General features: G+C 34.3%; 1 pseudogene across 1 annotated transcript in view; it reads right to left on the reverse strand.

The window, feature by feature from the left end:
• Nucleotides 1-17,338, reverse strand: part of LOC149545690 (uncharacterized) — a 43,977-nt pseudogene extending 26,639 nt beyond the window's left edge. Inside the window, exons 1-6 of the transcript XR_016354242.1 lie at nucleotides 16,698-17,338; nucleotides 15,389-16,577; nucleotides 15,011-15,292; nucleotides 13,459-14,883; nucleotides 12,788-13,143; nucleotides 10,744-10,831 (exon numbers count right to left, since the gene is read on the reverse strand). The product of XR_016354242.1 is annotated as an uncharacterized LOC149545690 (transcript). The remainder of the gene's footprint in view (nucleotides 1-10,743; nucleotides 10,832-12,787; nucleotides 13,144-13,458; nucleotides 14,884-15,010; nucleotides 15,293-15,388; nucleotides 16,578-16,697) is intronic.
• Nucleotides 17,339-17,538: the final 200 nt, after the last annotated feature.

Raw genomic sequence — 17,538 nt, forward strand, 5'->3', positions numbered from 1 at the left:
TTTCCTATGAGTTGAAAAAAAGCTCGACAAAATGCCTAAAGGAAGGAAAATATGGTGCAATCAAGGAGGAAGGGATGGTGATAGGTCATTTGGAGGCTGAAATGAGACCCAGAAGAAAAATGAAGATGTGGGTACTAGCAAGAACTAGAGGAATGAGGGTTTTAACTGCTCTCATGATCAAAACTTTGAAGATCAAAGAGGAAGAGATATAGGATGTGGAGAAGCTTTAAGAAGAGGAGTTCTCCATGGTGCCTATTTTTATTGCAATGAAGAAGGTCATCGTTCCTTTGAATGCCCTCAATAATAAGGAAGGGTAGATAAGAGAACTGATGGTCAAGCAAGGGTTACTCATGTGGATGAGGATGCAAAACCATCATATTCAAAGGATGCAGAAAGAGGGGAGGTTCTAGTAAATGAAAGGGTCTTACTAAGTAGTGAGACTAAACTAGAACAAAGGAGGAGTTTGTTTCATACTAGATGCAAGTGCGAGGATAAATGTTGTGATGTGATTGTTGATGATGGAAACACTAATAACTTGGTGTCAGAGGAGATGGTCTATAACCTAAAGCTCAAGAGGGAGAAACACTCCCAACCCTATCAGATTGCTTGGGTGAAGGATGATCATAAGGTCCTAGTCAGTGAACAATGTTTCGTGAAGTTCAAGATTGGGAATTACCATGATGAAGTTCTCTGTGACATTATTCCAATGGATGTTTGCCATTTATTGTTGGGAAGACCATGGCAGTTTGACATGCATGTTGTACATGATGGTCATGCAAATATACACTCTCTAAAAAAGGATGGATTTCACCACAAACTGAAGCCCATAATAAGGGAAGGTGAAAAGGTACGTAGTAGTACTAGGATCTGTCTTGTTGATGGAAGAAATTTTTTGGATGGCATGAAACATCGATGTATGTGTTATGCTTTGATTCCTAGAAAAGATAAGGAAGGTAGTAGTGAAATTCCACTTGAAGTTTTAGACCTATTAAGTGAGTATGGAGATGTTATCTTTGATAATGTTCCAGAAGGGTTGCCACTAGTAAGGTAGATTCGTCATCAGATAGATTTAATCCTTGAAGCTAGTTTTCCTAACAAGGCTATTCATAGGATGACTCCTACTAAAATTGAGGAGCTAAATAGACAGGTTCATAAGCTATTGAGGAAGGGCTTTATTCAATAGAGCCTAAGTCTATGTGCAGTGCCTATAGTACTAGCACCAAAGAAGAATGGAGAGTGGAGAATGTGCATAGAATCTTGAGCTATAAATTGAATAGCCATCAAGTATCAGTTCCCTTTGCCAAGAATGGATGATCTTATGGACTTCTTGAGTGGAGCTCAGTACTTCACATAGATAGCTCTCAAGAATGACTATCGCTAGATATGGATACAAGAGGGAGATGAGTGGAAGATTGCATTCAAGACCAAGGAGGGTCTAAATGAGTGGTTAGTCATGCCCTTTGAGCTGACTAACGTGCCAAGCACCTTCATACGGCTTATGAATGAGGTACTAAAGAAATTCTTGGGAAATTTGTTATTATCTATTTGGATGATATTTTAACTTTCAGCAAGACTTTTGATATACATTTATTGCACATTCGTAGTGTCCTTGAAAGGTTGAGGGAAGAGAAATTGTTGATTAATATGGAAAAGTGTAGCTTTGCTAAAAAAGAGTTAGTCTAATTGGTTTTCGTTGTATCATCTAAAGGTCTCAAAATGGATCCAAAGAAGGTAAAAGCCATCTTAGAATAGCCTACTCCAAAGTTTGCTACTGAGGTGAGATCATTTCATGGTCTAGTTAGTTTTTATAGGAAGTTCATTAAGAATTTCAATGGGGTCTATACACCCCTGACTGACATGATAAGGGGGGATAGAAAGAGTTCAAATAGAATATAGTAGCTATAGTTTTGAATTGTTGAAGAAGAAGGTGACAGAACAACCTATGTTGGCACTTCCTAATTTTAGTAAAGTATTCTAGGTGGATTGTGATGCTAGTGGCAATGATGTTGGGGCTATATTGAGTGAAGAAGGTAAGCCTATTGCATATTTTAGTGAAAAATTGAATGATGCAAAAAAGAAGTATTTTTTTTATGATTAGGAGTTCTATGCAAACGTTCAGGCCTTAAAGAAATGGAGGCATTGTTTATTAACAAAAGTATTTGTCCTATTTACTGATCACCAAGCATTGCAGTATCTAAATAGCCAAGGTAAATTGAACCAAAGACATTTGAAGTGGGTAGAGTTCATGTAGAGCTATACATTTTTGTTGAAACATAGAAGTGGAAAGTCTAATATGGTTGCAAATGCATTGAGTAGGAGATAGTTGTTGCTTATAGTAATATAGGTTGAAGTGGTTGGGTTGAATCTGTACCCTGAGGATCCTAATTTTGCTAAAGCATAGAAGGCTTGTAAAGAACTTGTTACTGTGGACAAGACCAAATGGCTAGATTATTTCATTCAAGATGGTATGTTTTTTAAAGGTAGTCAATTGTGCATTCCAAGGAGTTGAGGGAAAACTTGATCAAAGAGAAACACAGTGGAGGGATGGCAGGACACTTTGGTTGAGATAAGACCATTGCCGTTCTTAGAGAACATTATTTTTGGCTTCAAATGTCATAGGATGTGAAGAAGTTTGTACATAGTTGTCAAGTATGTCAAGTAGCCAAAGGATTTAGTCACAATACTAGACTCTATCAGCCATTGCTTATTCCATCGAAGCCTTGGGAGGACATAAGTATAGATTTTGATCTTGGATTACCAAGGACACAAAGGGATAATGACTTAGTATTTGTCATGGTTGATAGGTTCTCCTAAATGGCACATTTCATTCCATGCCACAAGACTCATGATGTTATACATATTGTAGATTTTTTTTTCAGAGAGGTGGTGAGACTACATGGTCTCCCAAGAAGTATAGCTTCCAATAGAGATGCTAAATTTATGGGGTATTTCTTGAGAACTTTGTGAAAGAATTTGAGGATGGAATTGAAGTTCAATTCTACACATCATCTGTGAATTGATGGACAGACAGAAGTGTTAAATAGAAGTCTAGGAAATTTGCTAAGGTGATTAGTGGGAGATAAGCCCAAGGGATGGGATTTGATTCTATCACAAGAAGAATTTTCTTATAATAATTCTATAAATAGGAGTATCAATAGATCACCATTCCAAATTGTATATGTGTTAGTGAAATAGGATTTGAACTTGTAATAAGACTTATGGAATTTTTTTTTATGTGTTTTCAAAGTTACTATATGAATGACTATATATGAGAAATAAAGAGGCATGTCTCTTTAACATATTAACTTACATTATTATAGTTATAACAAAAATAATATATCCTTAACATATTATAATGGTTATATAATATGATATATATATCATTCTTAATATATGTTAAATATCCCATATATAATATTTGTCATATATTATATATCTCATATATATAATATATTATATTTCTCATTCCTAAAAATGAATCATGAGCTACAAGTTATTGTAAGGATGTCACTTTACAACGATTTCTCCTAATACAAGTGATAATCATTTAGAAGTCGTCACTTCTTCATGATGTACACAAGGGATAGGCTCATACATGTATGAAATCAAAAGTTTCGATGAAGTGTCCATGAATACTGTCATGTGGTGTTGTCACAACATTCACCATAAAACATGTCAGAGAATAAGGTTTCTCCCTCTTAGTTTGATATCACCTTTTCTAACCTCTTAGCAGAAGGTTCTTTTCGATGAAGTGTCAAACTTCCTCTGAATTTTTTATCATCCTTCTAACCTCTTGGTAGCAAGTCATGTAATTATTTCCTAGTTCAATAGGTATCCTAATAGCATAAGGTCTTCTAGCCTACAATCATGAGACTTTATCCCATGAATCATAGTCCTATAGCTGTTATAGTTTCTGACTAGTGGAGAATCCATCAACAAGGTCTACTCCTAAATCAAGATGATCAAAAGTTTGATTGAAGAATTTTTATTTTCTTCTCCCTCTCTTTCTCCAAGGTTTCCTCTAATGAACTCTCAGACTCCCTTTCATAATGTCAATCATCAAGGATATTCACTTCAAGAGACTCAAATTTTCCAACTTGATCGTTAGATGATTAATGAATCCTAAATCATAGCTTCTTTGAACCTAATATCATAAGATTGAGTCTGCACAATATTTGGTAGCATGCCTAATGTTCCAATCTTCTTTCATATCTACACATCCTTGATACATGAAGGTCCATATATGAAAATATCTTCTTAGATCCTCTTTTGAGTCAGCTCCTCACTAAGGATGGTTCAAGTGGGAATGAAACATTGTTTATTGCTCCCCACCACAATGTAAAATTCTCACTCTTTTATTGTTGAAAAATTTGCATCACATCAAATATTGCAACCTTATTTGTGCTCTTTTTCTTCTTCACAAAGAATCATTCCTAGGGCTTGTCTCAAATCAACACTTCTGATTTCCAAATTTGCCCTTGATTATCAATGCCACTTTCATCAATCTTCTCTATAAGTCCGATAGAATACATCACAAGTCTGATTTTTTATCCTTGAATTGATGTCATGTATTGCTTCCCAATTCACACATCAATTTTTCCCTTAATTCGTAGCCCATGCAATCAAAATCGCAGGTTATATATATCACAGTCCTTATATATATCACAGCACTTGTCTCAAGGCTCATAACCAAAATTTGTAGCCCTTGTTATGTATTATTTCTATACAAAATCGTATGCTAGATTTGCAAACATGATCCTCATAAATTCAATCCTTAATTTGCGAATTATATTTGCACTTCAAGGGCTAAAAGAAATCTAACTTGCAATGCTAGAACATTCGCTCATTCAAAGGTCTTTCTGGAGAGAGACTACAAAGAGAATGACTTGAGCTCTTGCATAAGGATCCATCCTTATGAATACCACCTACATTGTTGCATCCCTATGCAACTTAAAGTCAAACATAATTCTGATATAAAAACTTGCTTCATTCATTCAGTTTCAAAGACACGCCGATGATGTGTATAATATTATTATAAAAAAATGTCAGTCCCACCGTCCACCTCTTTTTCAAACTCGACTTGACATCTATTTCATCATCCTTACTTGATAAGAGAGCCCCACATTGTATTCAATTTGAGTGGCATTTGTCATGATCAAAATTCAAGGGTCTAACATATTACTAATCTGACTTCTTTGTCTGTGAAACTATATTAGCTTGCTACAACTTTTAGACAGGTATGGCTTGCCAATCCCAGAGACATTCATTACTACTCTGATACCATGTTAGTGAAATAGGATTTGAACTTGTAATAGCACTTATGATTTTTTTTTTTAATGTGTTTTCCAAGTTACTATATGAATGACTATATATGAGAAATAAAGAGGTGTGTCTCTTTAACATATTAACTTACATTATTATAGTTATAACACAAATAATATATCCTTAACATATTATAATGGTTATATAATAAGATATATATATATATATATATATATATATATATATATATATATATATATATATATATATATATATATATATATATATATATATATATATATATATATATATATATATATATATATATATATATATATATATATATATATATATATATATCACGCTTAATATATGTTAAATATCCTATATATAATATTTGTCATTTATTATATATCTCATATATATAATATAATTTATCCACAATAATTATAACATTAACAGTATGGAAGTAGCCCAAGGACTACACTAGAATTGAGGAAGATGGAGCAAGGGGAGAGCACAAGTGTCAAGGTAGAAGAATTTGCTAAACATATCAAGAGCCTACATGAGGAGGTCCATGCACACACTACCAAGATGAATTAACAGTATAAAGCTAGGGCTGATTAAAGGAGGAGATATAAGGAGTTCCAAGTAGAAGATTTGGTTATGGTACACTTACAAAAGGAACGGTTTCTAGTGGGCACTTACAACAAGCTGAAGATAAAGAAATTTGGCTCCTGTAAAATTTTGAAGAAACATGACTCGAGAAATGCATATGAGGTGGAGTTGCCATATGGGATTCACATTTCTCCTATGTTCAACATTGCAAAATTAACAAAATATCATGATGATGGTGCAGATGAGGGGTTGAAGCTAGAGCCATGTCCAATTCCTATTTATAAAAAGGAGGACATGGAAGAGATTTTGGATAGTCGTGTGGGTAGGAGTACCAAAAATAGGTAGTATGAAGAGTACCTGGTAAAGTGAAAAGGACAACTAATAGAAGACTCAACTTGAATATCAGTAGCAAAGGTTTCTCATTTGGGGTTTCCTTTACCATCCATAAAGTGACAAGGTCACTTTTCAATCTACCCTGGGTGTCTGATGCAGGAGTATCCAGTGGTGTAAGGGCATTCCTGTATCACCCAAAAAAAATGCTTAGAAATAGGTTTTGTTTAATGTGTTTTCATTTTTGGATACCCATTTGGGTCAAATAAAGGTTCCAACTCTCACAGTTCCACTATTAGTTTCTTGGGTTAGAGTTTTTGAGCAGCTTGGGATACGTGTCAAAAGAGAAAATAGGTTATTTTGTAATTGAGCAAAAATTATGACGAGTTAGAGGGTGCAAGTTGGAGAAATGATTATACTTGCAATTTAAAGCACTTCATAAAAAGAATCAGGTCAAAAGGCTTCACCATTAGAAAGTTAATGTAGTTTTAAATTTCTTAGAGACCTCCTAAGAGCACTTCAAAGTTAAATTTGAGGCACTAAATGGCCTCGTACGGGCCCAAAAAATGGGCAACCAGCTAAGCTAGTCCATAAGGCTATAGAGCGCTTCGAGAACTTTTTGAAAATGTAAATAATTCGTCAATTGGAGTCCAAATTTGAAAGTTATGCCTCTCAAAAGTTGGGCTACCATTTTTGGATTCTTCTAATTTTGCATCGATTTCTAATATGACTTCTAGAACCTTCTATTTTGGTGGTGGATGCCAACTGGCATATTCTAGAATATATTTCTAACCCTAAGCCCTTTGGAGTCTATTTAAGAACATTTATGGCACCGTAAAGGGCAGTTCTGAGTGGAGTTTTAGAGAAGGTACTATGAGAAGGAATTTCCTCTAGATTCATACTATTGTAAGCCCATAGGGCATGTCTTTGGGTCTGTTTTCTTTGTACTTAATGTATAGCAGATTTTCACTGATAATAATATTTCCCTTTTCCTATTGTGTTCATTTTGGTCTTGGGTTGTGTCCCCATTACCTTTGCTCTATTATTAGCTTGTTTGCTCCTTCACTTTGTTTCCATTCTCTCGTACACACACTAAGAAAAATGTCCCCTAAGCCAAAAAGACCTTATATTGTAAAAGGCATTAGCTACTATTTTCCTATTTGATGACTCATTCTAGTCGTAATTGTGAAGCAGTGAAAGACTTCTATAAAAAGGCTTAGGGTTAGAGATTTTATAATGTAATGGTGATATTGTAGCTTCTTACAGTGGTATTGAGCGATAAAGGATTGTGGATTGTAATCACTAGATAATAATAATATTGAACTTGTTACTGGTGGACATAGCATAGAGATTGGGTGAACCAAGTTAAATCCTAGTATCTTGTGTTCTCTTCTATGTGATCTATTATTTTTTGATATTTTCTATATTTGCATGTAACTATTATTTCTGTCTAAGGTTAATCCTAAAAGCTTGATGTGTGGAATTGACTCTAGACTTAGTTGACTGACTCCCACATCTTTTGTATACTGTTGATGTGGCATCTATTTTTAAGGCTATGGTCTTTAGATAATATCTTTAAAAGAATGAATCAAATCAAAATTTCACCCAAAATTAGATGCATTTATGAATTCATTTATGAATCTTACACATAATCTTTTAAAGAACAATCATACAATACTCTTAAGTGTCCAATTGCATACAATAGTGTTATTTCACATTTTTTACTCGTATGTTTTCAAGAACAATCATGTAGAGCATGTACTTGTCACTTTTTGGAGCTATGATTCTTTTGATGAATTGTAGATTACAATTCTTACAACATCCCTCATAATGAATCATTCGGCTAGGTACTTCCTTTGAAAATGATATCAATGTGTTAGAAGTATTAAATGGGAAACAAGATACTAAGAGGAGGGGGCATGAATCAAAATCTATTAAAATTTTTAGTCATTAACTATATTCACACTTAATCCATTCCATATTCAAGGTCTCATACCATACAAGCATAAACATGTAATGTCAAAATGAAAGCTATCTAAGAATAACATCCATGTTAAATATCAATGATTTTGGTTACCCAAAACCACTTCAAGTTGAAGGTAAAACTAGAGTGGGCAGGAAACCCACAAATCTTCACTATTACAACAACAAAGTTAACTTGTTAGGGCTACAATTTGATCATACCTGATGATCTACCATGTGAAGGGTTTTCTTTGTTAAAATTTTTAAACCTATTAGGTCTTCCCCTATTCAATGATTTTACACTTACAATAAAGTAAGGACTCTATTAGGAAACTTGAAATAGGTCTATTAGAACCACTTTATTGAGAGATTTTCCCTAACTCAAGCTATTAAAATTGATTAAGTACCTTATCCTTCAATTTTGTTTGAAAGCTTATTACAAATCTCCTCTCTTCAAAGTCTCAATCTAATCTCCTTATCTGATATCTTTGTTTTGTCCTTCACTACTATGGTTTCCCTGTCTGTTCTCCTTTTAGACTTAGTTATCTTTTGCTCTTATTAGCTTGTTCACTCCTTCACTTTGTTTCCATTCTCTTGTACACATATTGAGAACAACACTCCTGAAGCTAAAAATGACCTTATATTGTAAAAGGCATCAGCTACTATTTTCCTATTGGATGACTTATTCTAGCCCTAATTGTGAAGCGGTGAAAAGCTTGTATAAAAAGGATTACGGTTAGGGATTTCATAATGTAATGGTGATATTGTAGCTTCTTGTAGCAGTATTGAGCTATAAGGGATTGTGGATTGTAATCGCTAGATAATTTAATAATATTAGACTTGTTATTGGTGGACGTAGCACAGGGATTGAGTGAACCACATTAAATCTTGGTATCTTGTGTTCTCTTCTGTGTGATCTATTATTGTCTAATATTGGTTATATTTGCATGTAACTATTATTTCTGTTTGAGGTTAATCCTAATAGCTTGATGTGTGGAATTGACTCTAGACTTAGTTGACTAACTCCCACATCTTTTGTATACTATTGATGTGGCATCTATTTTTGAGGCTATGGTCTTTACATAATATCTCTAAAAGAATGAACCAAATCAAAATTTCACCCAAAATTATATGCATTGATGAATTCATTTCCACTATTGTCTTTAAGAAGCGCTAGTAGCATTAATTGCAACTTGAATTGGCTATCGTTCTAATGTGATGTCACTATATATGCTAGCTGGTTGGAAGACAACTCTAAACAGAGAAACAAATACCACATAACAACCTAAAATGGGTATTGTATGATTTATTTATTTTTTCAATCATATACTTTATTTATATAATAAATGACAGAATTGGAAGTTAATGTTTAACTATTCCAACTTACTAGATAATTAATAAGAGTGAAAATATAATTATTTGTAGATATTCTAGTAGTACTTGTACATAAGATAATTGAAGGGATAAGTTAATAGGAAATTAATAGATGGCTTTATCATAGAGAGATTTTCCATCCATGTGAAAATGTTTGGTAGTTTGAGAAAACTTGTTTTATGTGATAGTTTATGATATGGGATAAGTTTTCTAGCATCACATTACAAGAACGTGCCCTTAATTAAAAGTTAATTAGGTAACTAGATTAAAAATTAATTCAAATTCTTGTGTTTAAAATTAAATAAATTTAATTAATTTTTAAAATCATTATTTTCAAAATAAAACAATAATTTGTAGTTCTTTTAGTTATTTAAAGATCCTTTCCAAATGGGAATCTATTATGAATTTCCATTGTACTTTGGCAATGTACAATATCGTACAAATCACAACATACAATAGTGGAACACAAAATATGTCCTCAAATCCTTTTCAAACTTAATGCACTATTCTGAAAGATTGAAATATTTAGAGACATTTATTGACAAGATTAATATAAATATTTTTGAATATAATATCAAATGATATTTATTTAATTTAATTTCAAATAATATTTCTTTATTTACTAGTATGCCTGATAAATTTTAAGTAAATAAAGGCAATCATATTTATTTTGAAAAGAGAGATAGACCTTGTAGATAACCATAAAATTTATGCATAATGAAAAAAATATTTTAAACTTATTATATTTGTAAAAAAGTTATTCAAATCTTATACATAATCTCTTAAACCATAAACCTAATTATATTCATAGTTTATTTATCTTTAAATCACAATCTTAATCTTAATTCAAATGTAACTATAATAGTTATTTTTAGCATAATTCTAATTAAGCCATAAAGCAAAACAAATCCAAATTGAATGAACATCCAAACCTTAACTATAAAAATAATTGAAATTCAAATCTAAAGCTCTTTTGCAACCTACTATAAAATAATGACTTTTAAACAACTAAACTCTATACAAATTACCTAGTCTTCCCTTGTTTGGAGTCAACGTTCTCAAAACATGCAGCCAAAGCTCTTCCCGTTCGTTCTACCACTGATGGGTTTTGAAATTATTTCCGTTCCTCTTCATCTCCCATGCCTCACGCTCTATCACTTATGTTCTGCTCCAAAAGACTCCTCTCTTCCCCCTCACCTCCTCTCTATGCTCTTCCAAATCACTGTATTTCCTCTTCTCTTTCCCTTTGTCAAGATTCAAATGCCCCAGTTTTGTAGAAAATGAACTGTAAAACAAGTTTTCTGCTTAAAAATTAGAAAATCTGACAGTTTTTAAGGAACAGAGTTCCTCATTTGAAATCTTCTTACCCTCTTCGTGATGATCACTGTTGATAATTGTATACGTAATACAGTTATGGATCAAAGTAAAAGGCGTAGAATAATTTTCAGTTTTTGTGTGAATAAAGGAAAACTGAAAAATAGAATAACAAATGAAATAAGTTTCGATTTTGTGTATCGGTCTATTTCTCTTCCAATTCTATTGTTCATTCATCTCTCAATTCTATGCAATTGTAAACTGTTCAATATATATTTCTTTCAGTTGTTTACTACCAAGGTTGCTGTCATTGTAGAAGCTTCTGAACTTAATAAAAAGTTCAATTGTTAATTGTTAACAACTAAAATTATTGTCACTTTAAAAAGCTTCTAGATTTAATATAAAAATATATATAACTGAATCTTATTTAATAAATATTATAATAATCTTCATAACCATAAATATTTAAGGGGAAGATGCATGGGAAAAGCAAATTGAAAAAAGAAATAAAAATAAGATAATAACATGACTAACATTTTGTATTCATGTTTCAAATCGTATATATATAGCCTTAGATTGCATAGCAAATAATTGATAGTTTCTTTTCTTATATTTATATTGATCAATGACAGGAAGGTTGTATGGGTACACGTACCTAGACTCTTGATAAGTATACTACTGCCACGAGCATAATGATGTTTAAGTTTTGATTCAGCTTTTCATTTGCATATCAGTTGGTTTTTTAAAATTTCAATATATAATCAGTTTGAAACTTTGATACTAAATTGATTAACAATAAACTATAAACTTTTTCCAATTCTCACTATTCAAGTTAGAACTTGAATATTCAGTAAATGAGTCAAGACTCTTATCGATTTTTGTTTCAATTTTTCATTTGCATATCAGCTGGTTGCTTATCAGACTAATCAATTTCAAACTTTGATTCAATTTTGATTAAAAATAAAATATAAACGTTTTCTAATTTTCACTGTTCAAGTTTAACCGTTATACATATGACTTAAAGACTCATATTTTCAGATTTCTCATTTCAAAAAATTGAAGTCATACCTAACTCTTATTTTCAATTTTCGATAAAATATCAAAAAATTTATTAAAAAAAAAAAGCATACCAGCATGTCCTATCCCCTGTCTTGAATAATAGACAATACCCATAGCAGCAATCACACCCAAAGTACCCAATTATCCTGTACCCGTAAAACCTCATATGACAGTCTAATGAAAATTGTTAAAAAATGAAAAAATGCTTTGAATCAGATTGAAAAATTCCATCAGAACCAACTACTTGACTTTCCCTGTTGCAGGGGGTTGGTCACAGGTTCTAGTCTCCCTTGTCCTCGTGGTATCGGTGGGCGTGTCGCGCCAGCTCTACCGGTCACGTTAAAAAGTTTACCAGGCGCAGTGCAGTTTATAGGGGGGCCGTGTTGCACCAATCCCTGCAGTCTAAAAAAAGAACAATATACAATCCCAATTTGTTATGTTATCTATGCTACACAACAACACATATGTTGTCTCTGTCATATTTACAACAATAATATTATTCAAAATATATACCAAGCAAAGTGACAGCAACCAAAATCAAACTTACATAACCAAATGTTAAATAAACAAAAATATATATAATAACATGAAATTATATTCTATGAATAATTTTTTTCAATTTTACTGAACTACATAATAATAATTATCAATAATTATCAAGATAAACATCAATTCTCTACATAAAATTAGTTCATAGAGAATGTAGATGGACAGTTGCACACAGAAAATTTCTCGGTTTTCATGACTCTTCACCCCTACCCAAAATCCTCAGAAAGAATGTAGATGGTCAACAACTATACACAAAACTTTTCTCATGTCGTCATTGTTCTTCACGTCTATCCAAAACCCCTTTTTCATTATTCCAAACCTTCTGAATACATTCTCAATGTCGGTGTAACTGCATGAATCACACCCTACCATTGTAATTATCCATTCTCCTTGACGAATGTCAATGCTATGGCCATTGCCAATGTCAGGATCATAGTAGTAGGCATTCTGTGGAAGTGATTTATTTATTTCTTCTGCCAAAATAGAGCCATCAATCACAACCAAATAGTATCTAATACTTGCACTCGATTTTGACCACTTGAGATAATTTTTGTGAGTACCAATTTCGGTGACTTCATGAACGCCAATATTCTCATCACAAAACAGTTTTTCATTTAAACATGGAACCACTCCATCCGCTGCTCTTCCAATCATATCCAGTTCACTTGGCACACTCTAAAAAACAGAAAATAATGGTCTCGGTTAATACACATTAATAAGAATTCATTTACAGATCATCGAAGCGCTTCGCAGCAATACACACTATCTCAAAACAACACAACAAATAAATGACAAAGGAAAGCTGAAAGTCAATTATGGGCATCTTTCTTGCAGGTGTAAATGTTCACAAGAAGAATAAAGATTATTTATGAAAGATTAGATCCACAGCTTAGCGATTCTTTATCTAGAAATTACACGTAGATTAGACTTAATTGACGAAAAATATGATACTTATGATTGTCTATATAAAATAGTATTGAAATCACATGCTAAAGGAAAAATTAAGCCTAAAAATGTATGAAAAATGTGTGAAATGTTTAAATCATCCTGAATTATTACCTTTAACTTATAAATGCAACTTCGTATAATTGCATTGCTGCCATAACCAAGTTTCAATAACCAAGTTTCAAGTACTCTGATGCATGCAACTCTTCAATCCCTGACAGACTTTGCAGCTTCTCACACGACTCAATGGCAATTTTCTCTAAGCAGCTAACTCTGCCAGAGCTCAGGGCAATTTTCAATGCTCAGCAATTTAAGCTTTGTAAGATCACCATTCACTGCTACACTCTGCAAATTTCTGCACCACTTTACAGACAGACTCTGAAGTGTTGCAGGCAATGTAATGTTTTCTAGCTTTTCACAAGAGTCGATATTAATTTCCTCCAAGCAGCTCACTCTGGCAAGAAATGGCAACTCCTCGAGCTCAGGACATTCTTTTATGAACAACCGTCTCAGCTTTCTAAGATCACCAACTACTCCTACTCGTTGCAAATTTCTGCAACTTCGTGCATTCAGGCTGATGAGCGTTGTTGGCAGCGTCATACTCTGTAGCTTTTCACAGGATTCAATATTAATTTCCTCCAAGGAGCTCACTATGCAAAGAAATGGCAACTCCTCAAGCTCGGGGCACTTTTCAATAATCAGCCTCTCAAGCTTTGAAATATCACCAGTTCCTACTACTCTTTGCAAATATCTGCAATTTCTTACGCACAACCTGGTCAGTGTCATTGGCAGCATAATATTCTGAAGCTTCTCACAATTGTCAATCTCGATTTCCTCCAAGCAGGTCAGTCTGGCCAGACCTGACAACTCCTTAAATTCAGGACAATCTTTAATGTACAAATATGATAGTCTTATGAGATCTGGTGCCAGTGATAATCTTTTAACTTTTGTACAGCTGGTAATGTCGAGAAAATTCAACGTCTGTATCCTTGCTAAATCCACTTCAACAAGTTTTTCCATATAACAAATTTTTAGAGATTGTAGACGTTGATAGCAAATGCCAGTAATTAAAATCTTTGTTACAAGATTACACCATTTAATCTTTAGATTTTTCACTTCCTTCATTATTGTTCTGGACTACTTCATGTGTATATTTTCATCGCCGCTAGTTGTTGTTCTAGACCACCGCTCATTATTGAAAGCCACTTCCCCCTCCAGAATGGGTTTGAAATCATTGATATACGAAGACTCAAAACAGGCACCCTCTGCAGTATCCCCTGTAAATCCCCAGCCCGTCATAGATAAACTACGGAAATTCAATCCTAGAGATCCTAATAAAAACCATACATCCATTTCAAATTCCTGAAAACTTAATACTACATCTTCAATATCGTCTGACTTTCCTAACAAATCTGGAAACTCTTTCAGATAGGATCTATGAATGCGCAGCTCTTTTAAGTGGGAGGGTGCCTGATAATCAAAATAAAATTATTTTTAACATTGGCAGTACCCAATAGTCAAGACATGTCATCACATAATACAGATCTAAGTATATCATTATTGAAGGCTTAATTTTCGATGGAGAAGGACAAAATACCTGCACATCGCTCTGCCATAGTCGTTGGAAACATCCATTTTTTATACCAATGCACTGCAAGTTTTGAAGAGGAATCCATGAAGGAATGCAGCTTGCGTTTATATTGCCTCCTGGTCTAGGCCCTCTGGGGTACTCAAGCTGAAGCCAGAGCGGGGAAATATCGGAACCATATTCCGACTCCCCTAAAAAGTATGTAATTTTACAACCCATGGATTCATCCCAAAATGACTGGAAACATCTGCCTTTGATTTGTGCAAGGATGTTTTGGAATCCCTCTAATTCCTGCATTTACCAGAATGCGGCTTACATTTGTGCAGTGGTAGTAATTTTGAAATTTAAATATAGATAAAAAACTGGTATTTGGAGTGGCATGCTTACCAAAGATTGCAGGTGTTGGGGTTGCCACACACGACTAGGATGGCTCAGTTGATTTGCCATTTCTCTTCCCAAGTCTCGCAGGTGGTCATGCATCGTCAAATAAGACCTGTCCTGCCTAGTCTTCAGTCTGACTTTCATGACAGGCACTCTAGCGCTTTTACATTGACATTTAAATGTTTCTCTTTCCTCCAGCAGACATTTATCTTTTAAATTTTCCAAAGCATGGTGAGAACTCCATCCAGACGCTTCCCATATCCTCATGGACATAGTCGCTGACTTTCCAATGAAAAAGCATGCCACATCCATGAAAACCTGTTTCTCTTCATTATCTAATGAATCAATGCTTATCTTCAGTCTCCTCTTCACATCTCCCGGCAGCGTCTTACTCACTTTTCTCAATTCATCCCCCCAATATTGCAAATCTCTGCCAAAAACATGCCGGCCCAGAACTTGTAGTGACAGAGGCAAGCCTCCACACACCTTTACAAAGGCCTTTACAAGATCTTCATATCCGCTACATGGATGGGATTGGCGGAACGCATGCCAACACAACAATTCTTTCCCATCTTTTTTATTTAAACCTTTCAAATGGTAAGCAGTTTCAATACCGGCCATTATGAGAACCCCTACATCACGGGTTGTAATAACAGCCAGATAATTATCAAACTTATTTAATAAATCCAGGGGTATTAGAGCTTCTAACTGGTCCACGTGATCGATATCATCCAAAACAACCACGAAGCTCAGAGAGGGCAGGCTCCTTTGGAAACAATCCCTCAGACGGCTTTTCCCTTCCTCGATACTTACAAAATTGTGATCTTCACAGAAGATATGTCTGAGGAGATCACTTTGGAATGCAGGTAATTTACCACTGGCAGAGGCTTCCCGAACATCAAACAGAAAACTTTCTGTTGAGTATTTTAATATATTTTGGTTATACAACTCTTTGGAGAGAGTTGTCTTCCCAACTCCGCCCATACCAAAAATGCCAACAACATTGGGTTTTTTATCTCCTGATTTGTTCATTCGACACTGGCTTTCAAAATCTTGAACAAGATCTCGAAGGCACCTTCTTTCAAAATCATTTACAATCTTATCCAGTCCTACTGGATTTTTGGCGACATGCAAATGTTTGGTCCTCTGTACTTCTTTTTCCACAGCGGACACTATTTCTCTGCAGTCACTAGAACTGCGACAGAGAGGAGAATTCTATCACTATGAGGAAGAAAATTCTAATTAATCTGATCGAAAAATGAAAAAATATAAAAATGGATATGCCAAGTACATCGGAAATAGGCATAAAACTTACTCGGAATCCTTGACCTCATAGCCTGTGGTAAATGAAGCTTGTTGCAGGGCTTCCTTCCACCCTTTCAGCTTGTCGAGATATCTGCCCTTCTCTTCATATTTACTGAATGCCTCAGCATATACTCCTTTTTCGACATGGCGGAGCTCCCATGGTTCCACTTGATAAAACACGGGAATAATCCTACCTGTACTCTGTAACATGAGAACCAGTTCAGCCAGACACCAAGGGGATTGTGCGTATCCTTTGGAAAAGATGGCAATGTGTGCTGAAGCGGACAGAATGGCAGTCTCAATAGTGGAAGGAAAGGAAGCTCCAAGTTCTTTCTCTTCTGACTCAAGAAATGCTCTGATATTCACCTTCTCAGGAGCTCTATAAAGTTGTGTAGCCAATGTCTGTTTGACATCGGGGCCTTGGTGGTTGATGAACACATCAAATAGTCTGGAAGATTGTTCTACTTTTCTTCTATTTCCTGGAGGTTCAATTCCAGAGAAAGCAGTTTGCTGGTGAGATGACGAAGTTGAAGCCATAAATGGAAGGATGGGTATTAAAAAAGAATTGCTCTGTGAAACTCGGAAGCGATGGAGATGTTTGGAGGAAGAATGGAGTGAGTTGGAGTAGGTCAAGACCTGTGTGCCACTGCAGCCTCCTTCCAGTTATGGAAAGTGAAGGATGCAATTACTGCTTCTTTCTTAGTGCAAATAGAAGGATAATATCGCGAGAGACGAAACCACTCTCTGAAAGGCAGAGAGAGGATTGATCCGTCTTTCTTCTTCTAATGAGAAAAGTTTATGTTAAAAGAAGTATACAAAGATAAAAATACTACTGTATTTTTTTTAATTTT

The sequence above is a fragment of the Cupressus sempervirens genome, chromosome 7 (assembly GCF_028749045.1).
Source record: "Cupressus sempervirens isolate cs-2001-9-10 chromosome 7, ASM2874904v1, whole genome shotgun sequence".
In the NCBI taxonomy this organism is placed as follows: domain Eukaryota; kingdom Viridiplantae; phylum Streptophyta; class Pinopsida; order Cupressales; family Cupressaceae; genus Cupressus; species Cupressus sempervirens.